This window comes from Gymnoscopelus braueri (genome assembly GCF_963280865.1).
Source record: "Gymnoscopelus braueri genome assembly, chromosome: 22".
In the NCBI taxonomy this organism is placed as follows: Eukaryota; Metazoa; Chordata; class Actinopteri; order Myctophiformes; family Myctophidae; genus Gymnoscopelus; species Gymnoscopelus braueri.
Window position 1 is genome coordinate 1 of NC_137624.1, and position 23,869 is coordinate 23,869.

Below are 23,869 nucleotides of genomic sequence, written 5' to 3' on the forward strand. Positions count from 1 at the left end.
GTAGGGGGAGGTAGAGAGTCACATATTATAATACCAGCCTGTAGGGGGAGGTAGAGAGTAACATATTATAATACCAGCCTGTAGGGGGTGGTAGAGAGTAACATATTATAATACCAGCCTGTAGGGGGAGGTAGAGAGTAACATATTATAATACCAGCCTGTAGGGGGAGGTAGAGAGTAACATATTATAATACCAGCCTTTAGGGGGAGGTAGAGAGTAACATATTATAATACCAGCCTGTAGGGGGAGGTAGAGAGTCACATATTATAATACCAGCCTGTAGAGGGAGGTAGAGAGTAACATATTATAATACCAGCCTGTAGGGGGAGGTAGAGAGTAACATAGTATAATACCAGTCTGTAGGGGGAGGTAGAGAGTAACATAGTATAATACCAGTCTGTAGGGGGAGGTAGAGAGTAACATATTATAATACCAGCCTGTAGAGGGAGGTAGAGAGTAACATATTATAATACCAGCCTGTAGGGGGAGGTAGAGAGTAACATATTATAATACCAGCCTGTAGGGGGAGGTAGAGAGTAACATATTATAATACCAGCCTGTAGGGGGAGGTAGAGAGTAATATATTATAATACCAGCCTGTAAGGGGAGGTAGAGAGTCACATATTATAATACCAGCCTGTAGGGGGAGGTAGAGAGTAACATATTATTATACCAGCCTGTAGGGGGAGGTAGAGAGTAACATATTATATTACCAGCCTGTAGGGGGAGGTAGAGAGTAACATAGTATAATACCAGTCTGTAGGGGGAGGTAGAGAGTAACATATTATAATACCAGCCTGTAGAGGGAGGTAGAGAGTAACATATTATAATACCAGCCTGTAGGGGGAGGTAGAGAGTAATATATTATAATACCAGCCTGTAGGGGGAGGTAGAGAGTAACATATTATAATACCAGCCTGTAGGGGGAGGTAGAGAGTAACATATTATAGTACCAGCCTGTAGGGGGAGGTAGAGAGTCACATATTATAATACCAGCCTGTAGGGGAGGTAGAGAGTAACCTATTATAATACCAGCCTGTAGGGGGAGGTAGAGAGTCACATATTATAGTACCAGCCTGTAGGGGAAAATGTCACCAAAGTGCTTATCTCAGCCCAAAAATGCTATTTTGAGCCACGATTTTTTAAAGAAAGTGGGTGTCAGTTTTGTCTGAAGGAAGGCATTAGGGCTCATGTATTTTGTGTTGGGCTCCTAAAACCCACTTTTAGAGACCTCACAAAGTCAACAGCCACTTAGAATGTACTGGGAACAAGTTACAGGAAAATGTCACCAAAGTGCTTATCTCAGTCTAAAAATGCTATTTTGACCCAAGATTTTTTTAAGAAAGTGGGTGTCAGTTTTGTCTGAAAGAAGGCATTAGGGCTTATGTATTTTGTGTTGGGCTCCTAAAACCCACTTTTAGAGACCTCACAAAGTCAGCAGCCACTTAGAATGTACTGGGAACAAGTTACAGGAAAATGTCACCAAAGTGCTTATCTCAGTCTAAAAATGCTATTTTGACCCAAGATTTTTTAAGAAAGTGGGAGTCAGTTTTGTCTGAAAGAAGGCATTAGGGCTCATGTATTTTGTGTTGGGCTCCTAAAACCCACTTTTAGAGACCTCACAAAGTCAGCAGCCACTTAGAATGTACTGGGAACAAGTTACAGGAAAATGTCACCAAAGTGCTTATCTCAGCCCAAAAGTGCTATTTTGAGCCACGATTTTTTAAGGAAAGTGGGTGTCAGTTTTGTCTGAAGGAAGGCATTAGGGCTCATGTATTTTGTGTTGGGCTCCTAAAACCCACTTTTAGAGACCTCACAAAGTCAGCAGCCACTTAGAATGTACTGGGAACAAGTTACAGGAAAATGTCACCAAAGTGCTTATCTCAGTCTAAAAATGCTATTTTGACCCAAGATTTTTTTAAGAAAGTGGGTGTCAGTTTTGTCTGAAAGAAGGCATTAGGGCTCATGTATTTTGTGTTGGGATCCTAAAACCCACTTTTAGAGACCTCACAAAGTCAGCAGCCACTTAGAATGTACTGGGAACAAGTTACAGGAAAGTGTCACCAAAGTGCTTATCTCAGCCTAAAAATGCTATTTTGACATTTTCCTGTAACTTGTTCCCAGTACATTCTAAGTGGCTGCTGACTTTGTGAGGTCTCTAAAAGTGGGTTTTAGGAGCCCAACACAAAATACATGAGCCCCAATGCCTTCCTTCAGACAAAACTGACACCCACTTTCTTAAAACAATCTTGGGTCAAAATAGCATTTTTAGACTGAGATAAGCACTTTGGTGACATTTTCCTGTAACTTGTTCCCAGTACATTCTAAGTGGCTGCTGACTTTGTGAGGTCTCTAAAAGTGGGTTTTAGGAGCCCAACACAAAATACATGAGCCCTAATGCCTTCCTTCAGACAAAACTGACACCCACTTTCCTTAAAAAATCGTGGCTCAAAATAGCATTTTTGGGATGAGATAAGCACTTTGGTGACATTTTCCTGTAACTTGTTCCCAGTACATTCTAAGTGGCTGCTGACTTTGTGAGGTCTCTAAAAGTGGGTTTTAGGAGCCCAACACAAAATACATGAGCCCTAATGCCTTCTTTCAGACAAAACTGACACCCACTTTCTTAAAAAAATCTTGGGTCAAAATAGCATTTTTAGACTGAGATAAGCACTTTGGTGACATTTTCCTGTAACTTGTTCCCAGTATATTCTAAGTGGCTGCTGACTTTGTGAGGTCTCTAAAAGTGGGTTTTAGGAGCCCAACACAAAATACATGAGCCCTAATGCCTTCCTTCAGACAAAACTGACACCCACTTTCCTTAAAAAATCGTGGCTCAAAATAGCATTTTTGGGCTGAGATAAGCACTTTGGTGACATTTTCCTGTAACTTGTTCCCAGTACATTCTAAGTGGCTGCTGACTTTGTGAGGTCTCTAAAAGTGGGTTTTAGGAGCCCAACACAAAATACATAAGCCCTAATGCCTTCTTTCAGACAAAACTGACACCCACTTTCTTAAAAAAATCTTGGGTCAAAATAGCATTTTTAGACTGAGATAAGCACTTTGGTGACATTTTCCTGTAACTTGTTCCCAGTACATTCTAAGTGGCTGTTGACTTTGTGAGGTCTCTAAAAGTGGGTTTTAGGAGCCCAACACAAAATACATGAGCCCTAATGCCTTCCTTCAGACAAAACTGACACCCACTTTCTTTAAAAAATCGTGGCTCAAAATAGCATTTTTGGGCTGAGATAAGCACTTTGGTGACATTTTCCCCTACAGGCTGGTACTATAATATGTGACTCTCTACCTCCCCCTACAGGCTGGTACTATAATATGTTACTCTCTACCTCCCCCTACAGGCTGGTATTATAATATGTTACTCTCTACCTCCCCCTACAGGCTGGTATTATAATATGTTACTCTCTACCTCCCCCTACAGGCTGGTATTATAATATGTTACTCTCTACCTCCCTCTACAGGCTGGTATTATAATATGTTACTCTCTACCTCCCCCTACAGACTGGTATTATACTATGTTACTCTCTACCTCCCCCTACAGGCTGGTAATATAATATGTTACTCTCTACCTCCCCCTACAGGCTGGTATAATAATATGTTACTCTCTACCTCCCCCTACAGGCTGGTATTATAATATGTGACTCTCTACCTCCCCCTACAGGCTGGTATTATAATATATTACTCTCTACCTCCCCCTACAGGCTGGTATTATAATATGTTACTCTCTACCTCCCCCTACAGGCTGGTATTATAATATGTTACTCTCTACCTCCCCCTACAGGCTGGTATTATAATATGTTACTCTCTACCTCCCTCTACAGGCTGGTATTATAATATGTTACTCTCTACCTCCCCCTACAGACTGGTATTATACTATGTTACTCTCTACCTCCCCCTACAGACTGGTATTATACTATGTTACTCTCTACCTCCCCCTACAGGCTGGTATTATAATATGTTACTCTCTACCTCCCACTACAGGCTGGTATAATAATATGTTACTCTCTACCTCCCCCTACAGGCTGGTATTATAATATGTGACTCTCTACCTCCCCCTACAGGCTGGTATTATAATATGTTACTCTCTACCTCCCTCTACAGGCTGGTATTATAATATGTGACTCTCTACCTCCCCCTACAGGCTGGTATTATAATATGTTACTCTCTACCTCCCCCTAAAGGCTGGTATTATAATATGTGACTCTCTACCTCCCCCTACAGGCTGGTATTATAATATGTTACTCTCTACCTCCCCCTACAGGCTGGTATTATAATATGTTACTCTCTACCTCCCCCTACAGGCTGGTATTATAATATGTTACTCTCTACCTCCCACTACAGGCTGGTATTATAATATTTTACTCTCTACCTCCCCTACAGGCTGGTATTATAATATGTTACTCTCTACCTCCCTCTACAGGCTGGTATTATAATATGTTACTCTCTACCTCCCCCTACAGACTGGTATTATACTATGTTACTCTCTACCTCCCCCTACAGGCTGGTATTATAATATGTTACTCTCTACCTCCCCCTACAGGCTGGTATAATAATATGTTACTCTCTACCAATCGATTGATCAATCGGTCGAACAATTAACCCCGGCCCCTCCCCCAGCCACTATGTGGGCGTGGCCTATCACCTTGGGGGTGTGGTTTCGAGCCGGGGGTGTGGCCTATTGGTGAGGGGGAAGTGGTTTGGAGCTGTGGGCTTGGCCTATCACCAAGGGGGTGTGGTTTGGAGCTATGGGCGTGGCCTATCGCCAAGGGGGTGTGGTTTAAGGCTAGGGGCGTGGCCTATCGACATGGGGGCGTGGTTTGGAGCTGGGGGCGTGGCCTGTCGGCTTGGGGCGAGGGGCTGTGGTTTGAAGCTGGGGGCGTGGCCTATCGCCATCGGGGCGTGGTTTGGAGCGGGGGGCGTGGCCTGTCGGCTTGGGGGCGTGGTTTACAGCAGTGGGACTCAAAAATAGCAGATCTACAAGCTCGTAGATCATAGCTCTACGAGCTTGTAGATCTGATATCGGCTGGGGTTGGGCGTGGCCTATCACCCCGGGGGGTGGGGTCTGAAGCTGTGGGCGGGGCCTGTCGGCTTGGAGGCGTGGTTTGAAGCTGGGGGCGTGGCTTATCGGCTTGGGGGCGTGGTTTACAGCAGTGAGACTCAAAAATAGCGGATCTACAAGCTCGTAGATCATAGCTCTACGAGCTTGTAGATCTGATATCGGCTGGGGGTGGGCGTGGCCTATCACCCCGGGGGGTGGGGTCTGAAGCTCTGGGCGGGGCCTATTGGCTTGGGGGCGTGGCCTTTCCCGTTGGATTGGGGTCTTAAGCCGTGTGCTTGTCCTCTATCGGCGAGGGGTGTGTGGTTTGAAGCTGGGGGCGTGGCCTATCGCCATGGGGGCATGGTTTGGAGCGGGGGGCGTGGCCTGTCGGCTTGGGGGCGTGGTTTACAGCAGTGGGACTCAAAAATAGCAGATCTACAAGCTCGTAGAGCATAGCTCTACGAGCTTGTAGATCTGATATCGGCTGGGGTTGGGCGTGGCCTATCGCCCTGGGGGGTGGGGTCTGAAGCTGTGGGCGGGGCTTATTGGCTTGGGGGCGTGGTTTCAAGCCAGGGGCGTGGCCTTTCCCCTTGGATTGGGGTTTTAAGCTGTGTGCTTTTCCTCTATCGGCGAGGGGGCTGTGGTTTGAAGCTGGGGGCGTGGCCTATCGCCATGGGGGCGTGGTTTGGAGCGGGGGGCGGGGCCTGTCGGCTTGGGGGCGTGGCATTTCCCCTTGGATTGGGGTCTTAAGCCGTGTGCTTGTCCTCTATCGGCGAGGGGGTGTGGTTTGAAGCTGGGGGCGTGGCATATCGCCATGGGGGCGTGGTTTGGAGCTGGGGGCGTGGCCTGTTGGCTTGGGGGCGTGGTATACAGCAGTGGGACTCAAAAATAGCAGATCTACAAGCTCGTAGAGCATAGCTCTACGAGCTTGTAGATCTGATATCGGCTGGGGTTAGGCGTGGCCTATCACCCCGGGGGGTGGGGTCTGAAGCTGTGGGCGGGGCCTGTCGGCTTGGAGGCGTGGTTTGAAGCTGGGGGCGTGGCTTATCGGCTTGGGGGCGTGGTTTACAGCAGTGGGACTCAAAAATAGCGGATCTACAAGCTCGTAGATCATAGCTCTACGAGCTTGTAGATCTGATATCGGCTGGGGGTGGGCGTGGCCTATCACCCCGGGGTGTGGGGTCTGAAGCTGTGGGCGGGGCCTATTGGCTTGGGGGCGTGGTTTCAAGCCGGGGGCGTGGCCTTTCCCCTTGGATTGGGGTCTTAAAGAGGTGGTGCCATGTTTTTGCACTTTTTCTGTTTTTCATGTGTCTATGAGGTTGATAGAACTTCATTAAGCCCCCCGGTGGTGTTTTTATGGTGTTTTATGTCTTCTCTGACTATTTGGAGTTTTTTCCTGGAGGCTGAAACCTTGAGGGTCAAATGTTCCGTGTTCCGCAGCCCACCTGAGCTTTCTACGCTGTAGCGCCCCCTGGTGCTTCTCCAAAGTGTCCGATATTTCACTTTTTTTTTTTTTTTTTTTTTTTAAGGATGCTTTCCTTAGGGAAAAAAAAAAATTATCATTGTCCTTTTGGCATCAGTGTCCTTTTGGCATCAGTGTCCTTTTGGCACTTATAGGTTACAAACATAACCCCAGTTATCATTGGCCTTTTGGCATTAGTGTCCTTTTGGCATCAGTGTCCTTTTGGCATCAATGTCCTTTTGGCATCAGTGTCCTTTTAGCATCAGTGTCCTTTTGGCACTTATCATTGTCCTTTTGGCATTAGTGTCCTTTTAGCATCAGTGTCCTTTTGGCACTTATCATTGTCCTTTTGGCATTAGTGTCCTTTTGGCATCAGTGTCCTTTTGGCATCAATGTCCTTTTGGCATCAGTGTCCTTTTAGCATCAGTGTCCTTTTGGCACTTATCATTGTCCTTTTGGCATTAGTGTCCTTTTAGCATCAGTGTCCTTTTGGCACTTATCATTGTCCTTTTGGCATTAGTGTCCTTTTAGCATCAGTGTCCTTTTGGCACTTATCATTGTCCTTTTGGCATTAGTGTCCTTTTAGCATCAGTGTCCTTTTGGCACTTATCATTGTCCTTTTGGCATTAGTGTCTGTAAAGTTGGCCGGATGGTCAAGGCTCCAAGAATCGACAAAGTCCCAGAACGTAGATTTTTGGTATTTTATTTACCTCCAAAACTAATAATCAGCCCCATGCAGGAGTGTAACAGTCAAGGTCTGAGGCAAATAATACTACTTCAAAAATAAATACTGGCCACAAATACACTTTCAAAAACCAAAAGTAAGAAATAAACACTTGATAACTAAACTAAGGAAAAACAAAACAAAACCAAGAACTAAAGATACTGAAACAGGCAATGCCTTTTGACTCAAGGCCCTGGCAGCTCTCCCCTGGTGTTGTCTCCTTAACAGCTACAAGCAAACTGAGCATTTCCCTCTGAGCATTTACCTCTCTACAATTCCAGCCTCCCTTATATACCAGGTAAGCCACACCCACAATTAGTAACTGGCATCCTCATCAACTCAAACAAAGCAAACCATGAGTTAGACTACGCAATTACAGATTTTCTGAGCAAACTTGAAATGCATTTCTAGGCATCAAATAATTCACAAAACAATGACCATAAAATTAGACAATACAGAAAATATAGAATAGCCTGCAACACTGGGTGCTGAACAGACACACCTCCCAGACAGCTTGATGACAGTCACTTATTAGAAGCAGCTGTGCAGTGTGTGCTTGTAATGTCCCGTTTTACACTGTGGAGTCCTTAGTGTCTATAGGGCACGGGTTGCCCCGTGACATTTCCCCCCCCTTCTGAAGACGCCCCCTGTGGCGTCATCGAAGAGAAGTCCACTACCGTTCTCACCCCACCAGTGAAGCAGCAGACCCTTCTGCCCCAGCAGACGCCTTGTCTGCACCCTGGGTGCCTCCATGTCCACTGGAGCTGGGCGGTCTGTAGGTTGAGGCCACTGAGCTTCTGCTTCTCCTTCACCTCTGTATCCTTGTCCCTCTGGAACTGCTGAAAGGGTTCCAACAGCCTGATCTGGTTGGCAAAGCTTGCCTCTTGGGAAGTGGCTGTGTCCACCATGGGCTGGAAGCTTTCCTCGACAGCTCCCCCTGTGGCACCCTCTTCCTCCAAGAGCATGGCTTGCTGCTGGTGATGTTGCTTTGGGCCCATTCTGGACTGTCTTTTCTTCTTTTTCTTCTGACACCACATGTAAAGTTGGCCGGATGGTCAAGGCTCCAAGAATCGACAAAGTCCCAGAACGTAGATTTTTGGTATTTTATTTACCTCCAAAACTAATAATCAGCCCCATGCAGGAGTGTAACAGTCAAGGTCTGAGGCAAATAATACTACTTCAAAAATAAATACTGGCCACAAATACACTTTCAAAAACCAAAAGTAAGAAATAAACACTTGATAACTAAACTAAGGAAAAACAAAACAAAACCAAGAACTAAAGATACTGAAACAGGCAATGCCTTTTGACTCAAGGCCCTGGCAGCTCTCCCCTGGTGTTGTCTCCTTAACAGCTACAAGCAAACTGAGCATTTCCCTCTGAGCATTTACCTCTCTACAATTCCAGCCTCCCTTATATACCAGGTAAGCCACACCCACAATTAGTAACTGGCATCCTCATCAACTCAAACAAAGCAAACCATGAGTTAGACTACGCAATTACAGATTTTCTGAGCAAACTTGAAATGCATTTCTAGGCATCAAATAATTCACAAAACAATGACCATAAAATTAGACAATACAGAAAATATAGAATAGCCTGCAACACTGGGTGCTGAACAGACACACCTCCCAGACAGCTTGATGACAGTCACTTATTAGAAGCAGCTGTGCAGTGTGTGCTTGTAATGTCCCGTTTTACACTGTGGAGTCCTTAGTGTCTATAGGGCACGGGTTGCCCCGTGACAGTGTCCTTTTAGCATCAGTGTCCTTTTGGCACTTATCATTGTCCTTTTGGCATTAGTGTCCTTTTAGCATCAGTGTCCTTTTGGCACTTATCATTGTCCTTTTGGCATTAGTGTCCTTTTAGCATCAGTGTCCTTTTGGCACTTATCATTGTCCTTTTGGCATTAGTGTCCTTTTAGCATCAGTGTCCTTTTGGCACTTATCATTGTCCTTTTGGCATTAGTGTCCTTTTAGCATCAGTGTCCTTTTGGCACTTATCATTGTCCTTTTGGCATTAGTGTCCTTTTAGCATCAGTGTCCTTTTGGCACTTATCATTGTCCTTTTGGCATTAGTGTCCTTTTAGCATCAGTGTCCTTTTGGCACTTATCATTGTCCTTTTGGCATTAGTGTCCTTTTAGCATCAGTGTCCTTTTGGCACTTATCATTGTCCTTTTGGCATTAGTGTCCTTTTGGCATCAGTGTCCTTTTGGCATCAATGTCCTTTTGGCATCAGTGTCCTTTTAGCATCAGTGTCCTTTTGGCACTTATCATTGTCCTTTTGGCATTAGTGTCCTTTTAGCATCAGTGTCCTTTTGGCACTTATCATTGTCCTTTTGGCATTAGTGTCCTTTTAGCATCAGTGTCCTTTTGGCACTTATCATTGTCCTTTTGGCATTAGTGTCCTTTTAGCATCAGTGTCCTTTTGGCACTTATCATTGTCCTTTTGGCATTAGTGTCCTTTTAGCATCAGTGTCCTTTTGGCACTTATCATTGTCCTTTTGGCATTAGTGTCCTTTTAGCATCAGTGTCCTTTTGGCACTTATCATTGTCCTTTTGGCATTAGTGTCCTTTTAGCATCAGTGTCCTTTTGGCACTTATCATTGTCCTTTTGGCATTAGTGTCCTTTTAGCATCAGTGTCCTTTTGGCACTTATCATTGTCCTTTTGGCATTAGTGTCCTTTTAGCATCAGTGTCCTTTTGGCACTTATCATTGTCCTTTTGGCATTAGTGTCCTTTTGGCATCAGTGTCCTTTTGGCACTTATCATTGTCCTTTTGGCATTAGTGTCCTTTTGGCATCAGTGTCCTTTTGGCACTTATCATTGTCCTTTTGGCATTAGTGTCCTTTTGGCATCAGTGTCCTTTTGGCATCAATGTCCTTTTGGCATCAGTGTCCTTTTAGCATCAGTGTCCTTTTGGCACTTATCATTGTCCTTTTGGCATTAGTGTCCTTTTAGCATCAGTGTCCTTTTGGCACTTATCATTGTACTTTTGGCATTAGTGTCCTTTTAGCATCAGTGTCCTTTTGGCACTTATCATTGTCCTTTTGGCATTAGTGTCCTTTTAGCATCAGTGTCCTTTTGGCACTTATCATTGTCCTTTTGGCATTAGTGTCCTTTTAGCATCAGTGTCCTTTTGGCACTTATCATTGTCCTTTTGGCATTAGTGTCCTTTTAGCATCAGTGTCCTTTTGGCACTTATCATTGTCCTTTTGGCATTAGTGTCCTTTTGGCATCAGTGTCCTTTTGGCATCAATGTCCTTTTGGCATCAGTGTCCTTTTAGCATCAGTGTCCTTTTGGCACTTATCATTGTCCTTTTGGCATTAGTGTCCTTTTAGCATCAGTGTCCTTTTGGCACTTATCATTGTCCTTTTGGCATTAGTGTCCTTTTGGCATCAGTGTCCTTTTGGCATCAATGTCCTTTTGGCATCAGTGTCCTTTTAGCATCAGTGTCCTTTTGGCACTTATCATTGTCCTTTTGGCATCAGTGTCCTTTTAGCATCAGTGTCCTTTTGGCACTTATCATTGTCCTTTTGGCATTAGTGTCCTTTTGGCATCAGTGTCCTTTTGGCACTTATAGGTTACAAACATAACCCCAGTTATCATTGGCCTTTTGGCATTAGTGTCCTTTTGGCATCAGTGTCCTTTTGGCATCAATGTCCTTTTGGGCATCAGTGTCCTTTTGGCATCAGTGTCCTTTTGGCATCAGTGTCCTTTTGGCATCATTGTCCTTTTGGCACCAGTGTCCTTTTGGCACTGGCCTTTTGGCACTACAAAACTCGCTGCTGCCCCCCAAAGGGATGTGACTGCAGGTACCTTTTGCCAAATGGACACAACTTACTAGCCAAAAAGACTGTCTTTTTGGCAAAAAATGCCAAAAAGACAGTCTTTTTGGCACTTGCCTAATACCCAAAAGGACAAAAAGTCAGAATTATCTCCAACGCGGCGGTCTGCGTTGACTTTTTGTCTTTTTGGCATTGGGCTTATTAGCCAAAAGGACACAAAATTCCTGCCAAACGGACACCTTTCCCTTACGTGTTGTTTTAGCTACTTTACAGAAGCCGACATAGCATGATTTGGCGTGGCCTATTTGCCTGATCTTCTCTGTATCGCTCCAATTTCCGCTCATTCCTATGGTGGGTCCCAATCTTCTCTGTATCGTTCCAATTTGTGTCCTATTTGTCCTATTTGCCTGATCTTCTCTGTATCGCTCCAATTTCCGCTCATTCCTATGGTGGGTCCCAATCTTCTCTGTATCGTTCCAATTTGTGTCCTATTTGTCCTATTTGCCTGATCTTCTCTGTATCGCTCCAATTTCCGCTCGCGCAAGGATGACACGCAAATTCGTGAAGCGTTCCTCATTTTTAACTATTTTGAGGAAATAGAGAAAAAAAAATATTTTAGATTTTTTTTAATTATTTTTCGACATTTTTTAATGCTTCAAAGTCCCCCCAAGTGGCCCCCGAGGTGATAGGCCACGCCCACAGCTCCAAACCACGCCCCCATGGTGATAGGCCACGCCCCCAGCTTCAAACCACACCCCCCTCGCCGATAGAGGACAAGCACACGGCTTTAAACCACAATCCAAGGTGATAGGCCACGCCCCCAGGCCGATAAGCCCCGCCCACAGCTCCACAACACGCCCCCATGGTGATAGGCCACGCCCCCAGCTTCAAACCACACCCCGCTCGCCGAGAGAGGACAAGCACACGGCTTTAAACCACAATCCAAGGTGATAGGCCACGCCCCCAGGCCGATAAGCCACGCCCACAGCTCCAAAACACGCCCCATGGTGATAGGCCACGCCCCCAGCTTCAAACCACACCCCCCTCGCCGAGAGAGGACAAGCACACGGCTTAAAACCACAATCCAAGGTGATAGGCCACGCCCCCAGGCTGATAAGCCACGCCCACGGCTCCAAAACACGCCCCCATGGTGATAGGCCACGCCCCCAGCTTCAAACCACACCCCCCTCGCCGAGAGAGGACAAGCACACGGCTTAAAACCCCAATCCAAGGTGATAGGCCACGCCCCCAGGCCGATAAGCCACGCCCACGGCTCCAAAACACGCCCCCATGGTGATAGGCCACGCCCCCAGCTTCAAACCACACCCCCCTCGCCGAGAGAGGACAAGCACACGGCTTAAAACCCCAGTCCAAGGTGATAGGCCACGCCCCCAGGCCGATAAGCCACGCCCACAGCTGCAAAACACGCCCCCATGGCGATAGGCCACGCCCCCAGCTTCAAACCACACCCCCCTCGCCGATAGAGGACAAGCACACGGCTTTAAACCACAATCCAAGGTGATAGGCCACGCCCCCAAGCCGACAGGCCACGCCCACAGCTCCAAACCACCCCCCCCCCGGGTGATAGGACACGCCCACAGCTCCAAACCACTCCCTCCTCACCGATAGGCCACGCCCCCGGCTTCAAACCACCCCCCCCGAAGCGATAGGCCACGCCCACAGAGCGGGTAGGGGAGGGCCCGGGGGGCGGGGTTAAGTGTTCGACCGATCAAACCGAACAATCGATCGATCGATCGATCGATCAGTGCAGCCTCTATGGCTTGGATTGTGGAAAAATCTCTTCAAATGACTATGTCCAGAAGTCAAAACGGCGAAAGATGGGGTTTTGCCCGGCTCTCCACGCGGCCCCGGGGAGCCTCCGGCCCCCACCGGGGTGCCCAGCAAGAGCCCAGCTAAGTCCTCTACCTGGCTCTCCATCCGAACCCGGGGACCCACTCTTAAGCACCCCCCCCGGAGTCTGGACCCACAGCCGCGGGCGCTAGTTGCCCGGGGACAGGGGAGTATAAGCCAATTTCGGCCCGGGGACAGGGGGGTACAAATCCATTTATATCCCTGAATTCTTCTAAGTCGAAACTGCAGAAGATGCAGTTTTGCGGGGCCCCCCACGCCAAACCGAGGCCCCTTAAGAGGACAGCACTCTGCCAGGTGTAACCAAAGTCATGCCTAGTTCCGTGTTCCGCAGCCCACCTGAGCTTTCTACGCTGTAGCGCCCCCTGGTGCTTCTCCAAAGTGTCCGATATTTCCCTTTTTTTTTACATTTTTTTTTAAGGATGCTTTCCTTAGGGAAAAAAAAAAATTATCATTGTCCTTTTGGCATCAGTGTCCTTTTGGCATCAGTGTCCTTTTGGCACTTATAGGTTACAAACATAACCCCAGTTATCATTGGCCTTTTGGCATTAGTGTCCTTTTGGCATCAGTGTCCTTTTGGCATCAATGTCCTTTTGGCATCAGTGTCCTTTTAGCATCAGTGTCCTTTTGGCACTTATCATTGTCCTTTTGGCATTAGTGTCCTTTTAGCATCAGTGTCCTTTTGGCACTTATCATTGTCCTTTTGGCATTAGTGTCCTTTTGGCATCAGTGTCCTTTTGGCATCAATGTCCTTTTGGCATCAGTGTCCTTTTAGCATCAGTGTCCTTTTGGCACTTATCATTGTCCTTTTGGCATTAGTGTCCTTTTAGCATCAGTGTCCTTTTGGCACTTATCATTGTCCTTTTGGCATTAGTGTCCTTTTGGCATCAGTGTCCTTTTGGCATCAATGTCCTTTTGGCATCAGTGTCCTTTTAGCATCAGTGTCCTTTTGGCACTTATCATTGTCCTTTTGGCATTAGTGTCCTTTTAGCATCAGTGTCCTTTTGGCACTTATCATTGTCCTTTTGGCATTAGTGTCCTTTTAGCATCAGTGTCCTTTTGGCACTTATCATTGTCCTTTTGGCATTAGTGTCCTTTTAGCATCAGTGTCCTTTTGGCACTTATCATTGTCCTTTTGGCATTAGTGTCCTTTTAGCATCAGTGTCCTTTTGGCACTTATCATTGTCCTTTTGGCATTAGTGTCCTTTTAGCATCAGTGTCCTTTTGGCACTTATCATTGTCCTTTTGGCATTAGTGTCCTTTTAGCATCAGTGTCCTTTTGGCACTTATCATTGTCCTTTTGGCATTAGTGTCCTTTTAGCATCAGTGTCCTTTTGGCACTTATCATTGTCCTTTTGGCATTAGTGTCCTTTTAGCATCAGTGTCCTTTTGGCACTTATCATTGTCCTTTTGGCATTAGTGTCCTTTTGGCATCAGTGTCCTTTTGGCACTTATCATTGTCCTTTTGGCATTAGTGTCCTTTTGGCATCAGTGTCCTTTTGGCACTTATCATTGTCCTTTTGGCATTAGTGTCCTTTTGGCATCAGTGTCCTTTTGGCATCAATGTCCTTTTGGCATCAGTGTCCTTTTAGCATCAGTGTCCTTTTGGCACTTATCATTGTCCTTTTGGCATTAGTGTCCTTTTAGCATCAGTGTCCTTTTGGCACTTATCATTGTACTTTTGGCATTAGTGTCCTTTTAGCATCAGTGTCCTTTTGGCACTTATCATTGTCCTTTTGGCATTAGTGTCCTTTTAGCATCAGTGTCCTTTTGGCACTTATCATTGTCCTTTTGGCATTAGTGTCCTTTTAGCATCAGTGTCCTTTTGGCACTTATCATTGTCCTTTTGGCATTAGTGTCCTTTTAGCATCAGTGTCCTTTTGGCACTTATCATTGTCCTTTTGGCATTAGTGTCCTTTTGGCATCAGTGTCCTTTTGGCATCAATGTCCTTTTGGCATCAGTGTCCTTTTAGCATCAGTGTCCTTTTGGCACTTATCATTGTCCTTTTGGCATTAGTGTCCTTTTAGCATCAGTGTCCTTTTGGCACTTATCATTGTCCTTTTGGCATTAGTGTCCTTTTGGCATCAGTGTCCTTTTGGCATCAATGTCCTTTTGGCATCAGTGTCCTTTTAGCATCAGTGTCCTTTTGGCACTTATCATTGTCCTTTTGGCATCAGTGTCCTTTTAGCATCAGTGTCCTTTTGGCACTTATCATTGTCCTTTTGGCATTAGTGTCCTTTTGGCATCAGTGTCCTTTTGGCACTTATAGGTTACAAACATAACCCCAGTTATCATTGGCCTTTTGGCATTAGTGTCCTTTTGGCATCAGTGTCCTTTTGGCATCAATGTCCTTTTGGGCATCAGTGTCCTTTTGGCATCAGTGTCCTTTTGGCATCAGTGTCCTTTTGGCATCATTGTCCTTTTGGCACCAGTGTCCTTTTGGCACTGGCCTTTTGGCACTACAAAACTCGCTGCTGCCCCCCAAAGGGATGTGACTGCAGGTACCTTTTGCCAAATGGACACAACTTACTAGCCAAAAAGACTGTCTTTTTGGCAAAAAATGCCAAAAAGACAGTCTTTTTGGCACTTGCCTAATACCCAAAAGGACAAAAAGTCAGAATTATCTCCAACGCGGCGGTCTGCGTTGACTTTTTGTCTTTTTGGCATTGGGCTTATTAGCCAAAAGGACACAAAATTCCTGCCAAACGGACACCTTTCCCTTACGTGTTGTTTTAGCTACTTTACAGAAGCCGACATAGCATGATTTGGCGTGGCCTATTTGCCTGATCTTCTCTGTATCGCTCCAATTTCCGCTCATTCCTATGGTGGGTCCCAATCTTCTCTGTATCGTTCCAATTTGTGTCCTATTTGTCCTATTTGCCTGATCTTCTCTGTATCGCTCCAATTTCCGCTCATTCCTATGGTGGGTCCCAATCTTCTCTGTATCGTTCCAATTTGTGTCCTATTTGTCCTATTTGCCTGATCTTCTCTGTATCGCTCCAATTTCCGCTCGCGCAAGGATGACACGCAAATTCGTGAAGCGTTCCTCATTTTTAACTATTTTGAGGAAATAGAGAAAAAAAAATATTTTAGATTTTTTTTAATTATTTTTCGACATTTTTTAATGCTTCAAAGTCCCCCCAAGTGGCCCCCGAGGTGATAGGCCACGCCCACAGCTCCAAACCACGCCCCCATGGTGATAGGCCACGCCCCCAGCTTCAAACCACACCCCCCTCGCCGATAGAGGACAAGCACACGGCTTTAAACCACAATCCAAGGTGATAGGCCACGCCCCCAGGCCGATAAGCCCCGCCCACAGCTCCACAACACGCCCCCATGGTGATAGGCCACGCCCCCAGCTTCAAACCACACCCCGCTCGCCGAGAGAGGACAAGCACACGGCTTTAAACCACAATCCAAGGTGATAGGCCACGCCCCCAGGCCGATAAGCCACGCCCACAGCTCCAAAACACGCCCCATGGTGATAGGCCACGCCCCCAGCTTCAAACCACACCCCCCTCGCCGAGAGAGGACAAGCACACGGCTTAAAACCACAATCCAAGGTGATAGGCCACGCCCCCAGGCTGATAAGCCACGCCCACGGCTCCAAAACACGCCCCCATGGTGATAGGCCACGCCCCCAGCTTCAAACCACACACCCCTCGCCGAGAGAGGACAAGCACACGGCTTAAAACCCCAATCCAAGGTGATAGGCCACGCCCCCAGGCCGATAAGCCACGCCCACGGCTCCAAAACACGCCCCCATGGTGATAGGCCACGCCCCCAGCTTCAAACCACACCCCCCTCGCCGAGAGAGGACAAGCACACGGCTTAAAACCCCAGTCCAAGGTGATAGGCCACGCCCCCAGGCCGATAAGCCACGCCCACAGCTGCAAAACACGCCCCCATGGCGATAGGCCACGCCCCCAGCTTCAAACCACACCCCCCTCGCCGATAGAGGACAAGCACACGGCTTTAAACCACAATCCAAGGTGATAGGCCACGCCCCCAAGCCGACAGGCCACGCCCACAGCTCCAAACCACCCCCCCCCCCGGGTGATAGGACACGCCCACAGCTCCAAACCACTCCCTCCTCACCGATAGGCCACGCCCCCGGCTTCAAACCCCCCCCCCCCCGAAGCGATAGGCCACGCCCACAGAGCGGGTAGGGGAGGGCCCGGGGGGCGGGGTTAAGTGTTCGACCGATCAAACCGAACAATCGATCGATCGATCGATCGATCAGTGCAGCCTCTATGGCTTGGATTGTGGAAAAATCTCTTCAAATGACTATGTCCAGAAGTCAAAATCTGTGAAAATGACTATGTCCAGAAGTCAAAACGGCGAAAGATGGGGTTTTGCCCGGCTCTCCACGCGGCCCCGGGGAGCCTCCGGCCCCCACCGGGGTGCCCAGCAAGAGCCCAGCTAAGTCCTCTACCTGGCTCTCCATCCGAACCCGGGGACCCACTCTTAAGCACCCCCCCCCGGAGTCTGGACCCACAGCCGCGGGCGCTAGTTGCCCGGGGACAGGGGAGTATAAGCCAATTTCGGCCCGGGGACAGGGGGGTACAAATCCATTTATATCCCTGAATTCTTCTAAGTCGAAACTGCAGAAGATGCAGTTTTGCGGGGCCCCCCACGCCAAACCGAGGCCCCTTAAGAGGACAGCACTCTGCCAGGTGTAACCAAAGTCATGCCTAGTTCCGTGTTCCGCAGCCCACCTGAGCTTTCTACGCTGTAGCACCCCCTGGTGCTTCTCCAAAGTGTCCGATATTTCACTTTTTTTTTTTTTTTTTTTTTTTAAGGATGCTTTCCTTAGGGAAAAAAAAAATTTATCATTGTCCTTTTGGCATCAGTGTCCTTTTGGCATCAGTGTCCTTTTGGCACTTATAGGTTACAAACATAACCCCAGTTATCATTGGCCTTTTGGCATTAGTGTCCTTTTGGCATCAGTGTCCTTTTGGCATCAATGTCCTTTTGGCATCAGTGTCCTTTTAGCATCAGTGTCCTTTTGGCACTTATCATTGTCCTTTTGGCATTAGTGTCCTTTTAGCATCAGTGTCCTTTTGGCACTTATCATTGTCCTTTTGGCATTAGTGTCCTTTTGGCATCAGTGTCCTTTTGGCATCAATGTCCTTTTGGCATCAGTGTCCTTTTAGCATCAGTGTCCTTTTGGCACTTATCATTGTCCTTTTGGCATTAGTGTCCTTTTAGCATCAGTGTCCTTTTGGCACTTATCATTGTCCTTTTGGCATTAGTGTCCTTTTAGCATCAGTGTCCTTTTGGCACTTATCATTGTCCTTTTGGCATTAGTGTCCTTTTAGCATCAGTGTCCTTTTGGCACTTATCATTGTCCTTTTGGCATTAGTGTCTGTAAAGTTGGCCGGATGGTCAAGGCTCCAAGAATCGACAAAGTCCCAGAACGTAGATTTTTGGTATTTTATTTACCTCCAAAACTAATAATCAGCCCCATGCAGGAGTGTAACAGTCAAGGTCTGAGGCAAATAATACTACTTCAAAAATAAATACTGGCCACAAATACACTTTCAAAAACCAAAAGTAAGAAATAAACACTTGATAACTAAACTAAGGAAAAACAAAACAAAACCAAGAACTAAAGATACTGAAACAGGCAATGCCTTTTGACTCAAGGCCCTGGCAGCTCTCCCCTGGTGTTGTCTCCTTAACAGCTACAAGCAAACTGAGCATTTCCCTCTGAGCATTTACCTCTCTACAATTCCAGCCTCCCTTATATACCAGGTAAGCCACACCCACAATTAGTAACTGGCATCCTCATCAACTCAAACAAAGCAAACCATGAGTTAGACTACGCAATTACAGATTTTCTGAGCAAACTTGAAATGCATTTCTAGGCATCAAATAATTCACAAAACAATGACCATAAAATTAGACAATACAGAAAATATAGAATAGCCTGCAACACTGGGTGCTGAACAGACACACCTCCCAGACAGCTTGATGACAGTCACTTATTAGAAGCAGCTGTGCAGTGTGTGCTTGTAATGTCCCGTTTTACACTGTGGAGTCCTTAGTGTCTATAGGGCACGGGTTGCCCCGTGACATTTCCCCCCCCTTCTGAAGACGCCCCCTGTGGCGTCATCGAAGAGAAGTCCACTACCGTTCTCACCCCACCAGTGAAGCAGCAGACCCTTCTGCCCCAGCAGACGCCTTGTCTGCACCCTGGGTGCCTCCATGTCCACTGGAGCTGGGCGGTCTGTAGGTTGAGGCCACTGAGCTTCTGCTTCTCCTTCACCTCTGTATCCTTGTCCCTCTGGAACTGCTGAAAGGGTTCCAACAGCCTGATCTGGTTGGCAAAGCTTGCCTCTTGGGAAGTGGCTGTGTCCACCATGGGCTGGAAGCTTTCCTCGACAGCTCCCCCTGTGGCACCCTCTTCCTCCAAGAGCATGGCTTGCTGCTGGTGATGTTGCTTTGGGCCCATTCTGGACTGTCTTTTCTTCTTTTTCTTCTGACACCACATGTAAAGTTGGCCGGATGGTCAAGGCTCCAAGAATCGACAAAGTCCCAGAACGTAGATTTTTGGTATTTTATTTACCTCCAAAACTAATAATCAGCCCCATGCAGGAGTGTAACAGTCAAGGTCTGAGGCAAATAATACTACTTCAAAAATAAATACTGGCCACAAATACACTTTCAAAAACCAAAAGTAAGAAATAAACACTTGATAACTAAACTAAGGAAAAACAAAACAAAACCAAGAACTAAAGATACTGAAACAGGCAATGCCTTTTGACTCAAGGCCCTGGCAGCTCTCCCCTGGTGTTGTCTCCTTAACAGCTACAAGCAAACTGAGCATTTCCCTCTGAGCATTTACCTCTCTACAATTCCAGCCTCCATTATATACCAGGTAAGCCACACCCACAATTAGTAACTGGCATCCTCATCAACTCAAACAAAGCAAACCATGAGTTAGACTACGCAATTACAGATTTTCTGAGCAAACTTGAAATGCATTTCTAGGCATCAAATAATTCACAAAACAATGACCATAAAATTAGACAATACAGAAAATATAGAATAGCCTGCAACACTGGGTGCTGAACAGACACACCTCCCAGACAGCTTGATGACAGTCACTTATTAGAAGCAGCTGTGCAGTGTGTGCTTGTAATGTCCCGTTTTACACTGTGGAGTCCTTAGTGTCTATAGGGCACGGGTTGCCCCGTGACAGTGTCCTTTTAGCATCAGTGTCCTTTTAGCACTTATCATTGTCCTTTTGGCATTAGTGTCCTTTTAGCATCAGTGTCCTTTTGGCACTTATCATTGTCCTTTTGGCATTAGTGTCCTTTTAGCATCAGTGTCCTTTTGGCACTTATCATTGTCCTTTTGGCATTAGTGTCCTTTTAGCATCAGTGTCCTTTTGGCACTTATCATTGTCCTTTTGGCATTAGTGTCCTTTTAGCATCAGTGTCCTTTTGGCACTTATCATTGTCCTTTTGGCATTAGTGTCCTTTTAGCATCAGTGTCCTTTTGGCACTTATCATTGTCCTTTTGGCATTAGTGTCCTTTTAGCATCAGTGTCCTTTTGGCACTTATCATTGTCCTTTTGGCATTAGTGTCCTTTTAGCATCAGTGTCCTTTTGGCACTTATCATTGTCCTTTTGGCATTAGTGTCCTTTTGGCATCAGTGTCCTTTTGGCATCAATGTCCTTTTGGCATCAGTGTCCTTTTAGCATCAGTGTCCTTTTGGCACTTATCATTGTCCTTTTGGCATTAGTGTCCTTTTAGCATCAGTGTCCTTTTGGCACTTATCATTGTCCTTTTGGCATTAGTGTCCTTTTAGCATCAGTGTCCTTTTGGCACTTATCATTGTCCTTTTGGCATTAGTGTCCTTTTAGCATCAGTGTCCTTTTGGCACTTATCATTGTCCTTTTGGCATTAGTGTCCTTTTAGCATCAGTGTCCTTTTGGCACTTATCATTGTCCTTTTGGCATTAGTGTCCTTTTAGCATCAGTGTCCTTTTGGCACTTATCATTGTCCTTTTGGCATTAGTGTCCTTTTAGCATCAGTGTCCTTTTGGCACTTATCATTGTCCTTTTGGCATTAGTGTCCTTTTAGCATCAGTGTCCTTTTGGCACTTATCATTGTCCTTTTGGCATTAGTGTCCTTTTAGCATCAGTGTCCTTTTGGCACTTATCATTGTCCTTTTGGCATTAGTGTCCTTTTAGCATCAGTGTCCTTTTGGCACTTATCATTGTCCTTTTGGCATTAGTGTCCTTTTAGCATCAGTGTCCTTTTGGCACTTATCATTGTCCTTTTGGCATTAGTGTCCTTTTAGCATCAGTGTCCTTTTGGCACTTATCATTGTCCTTTTGGCATTAGTGTCCTTTTGGCATCAGTGTCCTTTTGGCACTTATCATTGTCCTTTTGGCATTAGTGTCCTTTTGGCATCAGTGTCCTTTTGGCACTTATCATTGTCCTTTTGGCATTAGTGTCCTTTTGGCATCAGTGTCCTTTTGGCATCAATGTCCTTTTGGCATCAGTGTCCTTTTAGCATCAGTGTCCTTTTGGCACTTATCATTGTCCTTTTGGCATTAGTGTCCTTTTAGCATCAGTGTCCTTTTGGCACTTATCATTGTACTTTTGGCATTAGTGTCCTTTTAGCATCAGTGTCCTTTTGGCACTTATCATTGTCCTTTTGGCATTAGTGTCCTTTTAGCATCAGTGTCCTTTTGGCACTTATCATTGTCCTTTTGGCATTAGTGTCCTTTTAGCATCAGTGTCCTTTTGGCACTTATCATTGTCCTTTTGGCATTAGTGTCCTTTTAGCATCAGTGTCCTTTTGGCACTTATCATTGTCCTTTTGGCATTAGTGTCCTTTTGGCATCAGTGTCCTTTTGGCATCAGTGTCCTTTTAGCATCAGTGTCCTTTTGGCACTTATCATTGTCCTTTTGGCATTAGTGTCCTTTTAGCATCAGTGTCCTTTTGGCACTTATCATTGTCCTTTTGGCATTAGTGTCCTTTTGGCATCAGTGTCCTTTTGGCATCAATGTCCTTTTGGCATCAGTGTCCTTTTAGCATCAGTGTCCTTTTGGCACTTATCATTGTCCTTTTGGCATCAGTGTCCTTTTAGCATCAGTGTCCTTTTGGCACTTATCATTGTCCTTTTGGCATTAGTGTCCTTTTGGCATCAGTGTCCTTTTGGCACTTATAGGTTACAAACATAACCCCAGTTATCATTGGCCTTTTGGCATTAGTGTCCTTTTGGCATCAGTGTCCTTTTGGCATCAATGTCCTTTTGGGCATCAGTGTCCTTTTGGCATCAGTGTCCTTTTGGCATCAGTGTCCTTTTGGCATCATTGTCCTTTTGGACCCATTGTCCTTTTTACTAGCCAAAAAGACTGTCTTTTTGGCAAAAAATGCCAAAAAGACAGTCTTTTTGGCACTTGCCTAATACCCAAAAGGACAAAAAGTCAGAATTATCTCCAACGCGGCGGTCTGCGTTGACTTTTTGTCTTTTTGGCATTGGGCTTATTAGCCAAAAGGACACAAAATTCCTGCCAAACGGACACCTTTCCCTTACGTGTTGTTTTAGCTACTTTACAGAAGCCGACATAGCATGATTTGGCGTGGCCTATTTGCCTGATCTTCTCTGTATCGCTCCAATTTCCGCTCATTCCTATGGTGGGTCCCAATCTTCTCTGTATCGTTCCAATTTGTGTCCTATTTGTCCTATTTGCCTGATCTTCTCTGTATCGCTCCAATTTCCGCTCATTCCTATGGTGGGTCCCAATCTTCTCTGTATCGTTCCAATTTGTGTCCTATTTGTCCTATTTGCCTGATCTTCTCTGTATCGCTCCAATTTCCGCTCGCGCAAGGATGACACGCAAATTCGTGAAGCGTTCCTCATTTTTAACTATTTTGAGGAAATAGAGAAAAAAAAATATTTTAGATTTTTTTTAATTATTTTTCGACATTTTTTAATGCTTCAAAGTCCCCCCAAGTGGCCCCCGAGGTGATAGGCCACGCCCACAGCTCCAAACCACGCCCCCATGGTGATAGGCCACGCCCCCAGCTTCAAACCACACCCCCCTCGCCGATAGAGGACAAGCACACGGCTTTAAACCACAATCCAAGGTGATAGGCCACGCCCCCAGGCCGATAAGCCCCGCCCACAGCTCCACAACACGCCCCCATGGTGATAGGCCACGCCCCCAGCTTCAAACCACACCCCGCTCGCCGAGAGAGGACAAGCACACGGCTTTAAACCACAATCCAAGGTGATAGGCCACGCCCCCAGGCCGATAAGCCACGCCCACAGCTCCAAAACACGCCCCATGGTGATAGGCCACGCCCCCAGCTTCAAACCACACCCCCCTCGCCGAGAGAGGACAAGCACACGGCTTAAAACCACAATCCAAGGTGATAGGCCACGCCCCCAGGCTGATAAGCCACGCCCACGGCTCCAAAACACGCCCCCATGGTGATAGGCCACGCCCCCAGCTTCAAACCACACCCCCCTCGCCGAGAGAGGACAAGCACACGGCTTAAAACCCCAATCCAAGGTGATAGGCCACGCCCCCAGGCCGATAAGCCACGCCCACGGCTCCAAAACACGCCCCCATGGTGATAGGCCACGCCCCCAGCTTCAAACCACACCCCCCTCGCCGAGAGAGGACAAGCACACGGCTTAAAACCCCAGTCCAAGGTGATAGGCCACGCCCCCAGGCCGATAAGCCACGCCCACAGCTGCAAAACACGCCCCCATGGCGATAGGCCACGCCCCCAGCTTCAAACCACACCCCCCTCGCCGATAGAGGACAAGCACACGGCTTTAAACCACAATCCAAGGTGATAGGCCACGCCCCCAAGCCGACAGGCCACGCCCACAGCTCCAAACCACCCCCCCCCCGGGTGATAGGACACGCCCACAGCTCCAAACCACTCCCTCCTCACCGATAGGCCACGCCCCCGGCTTCAAACCACCCCC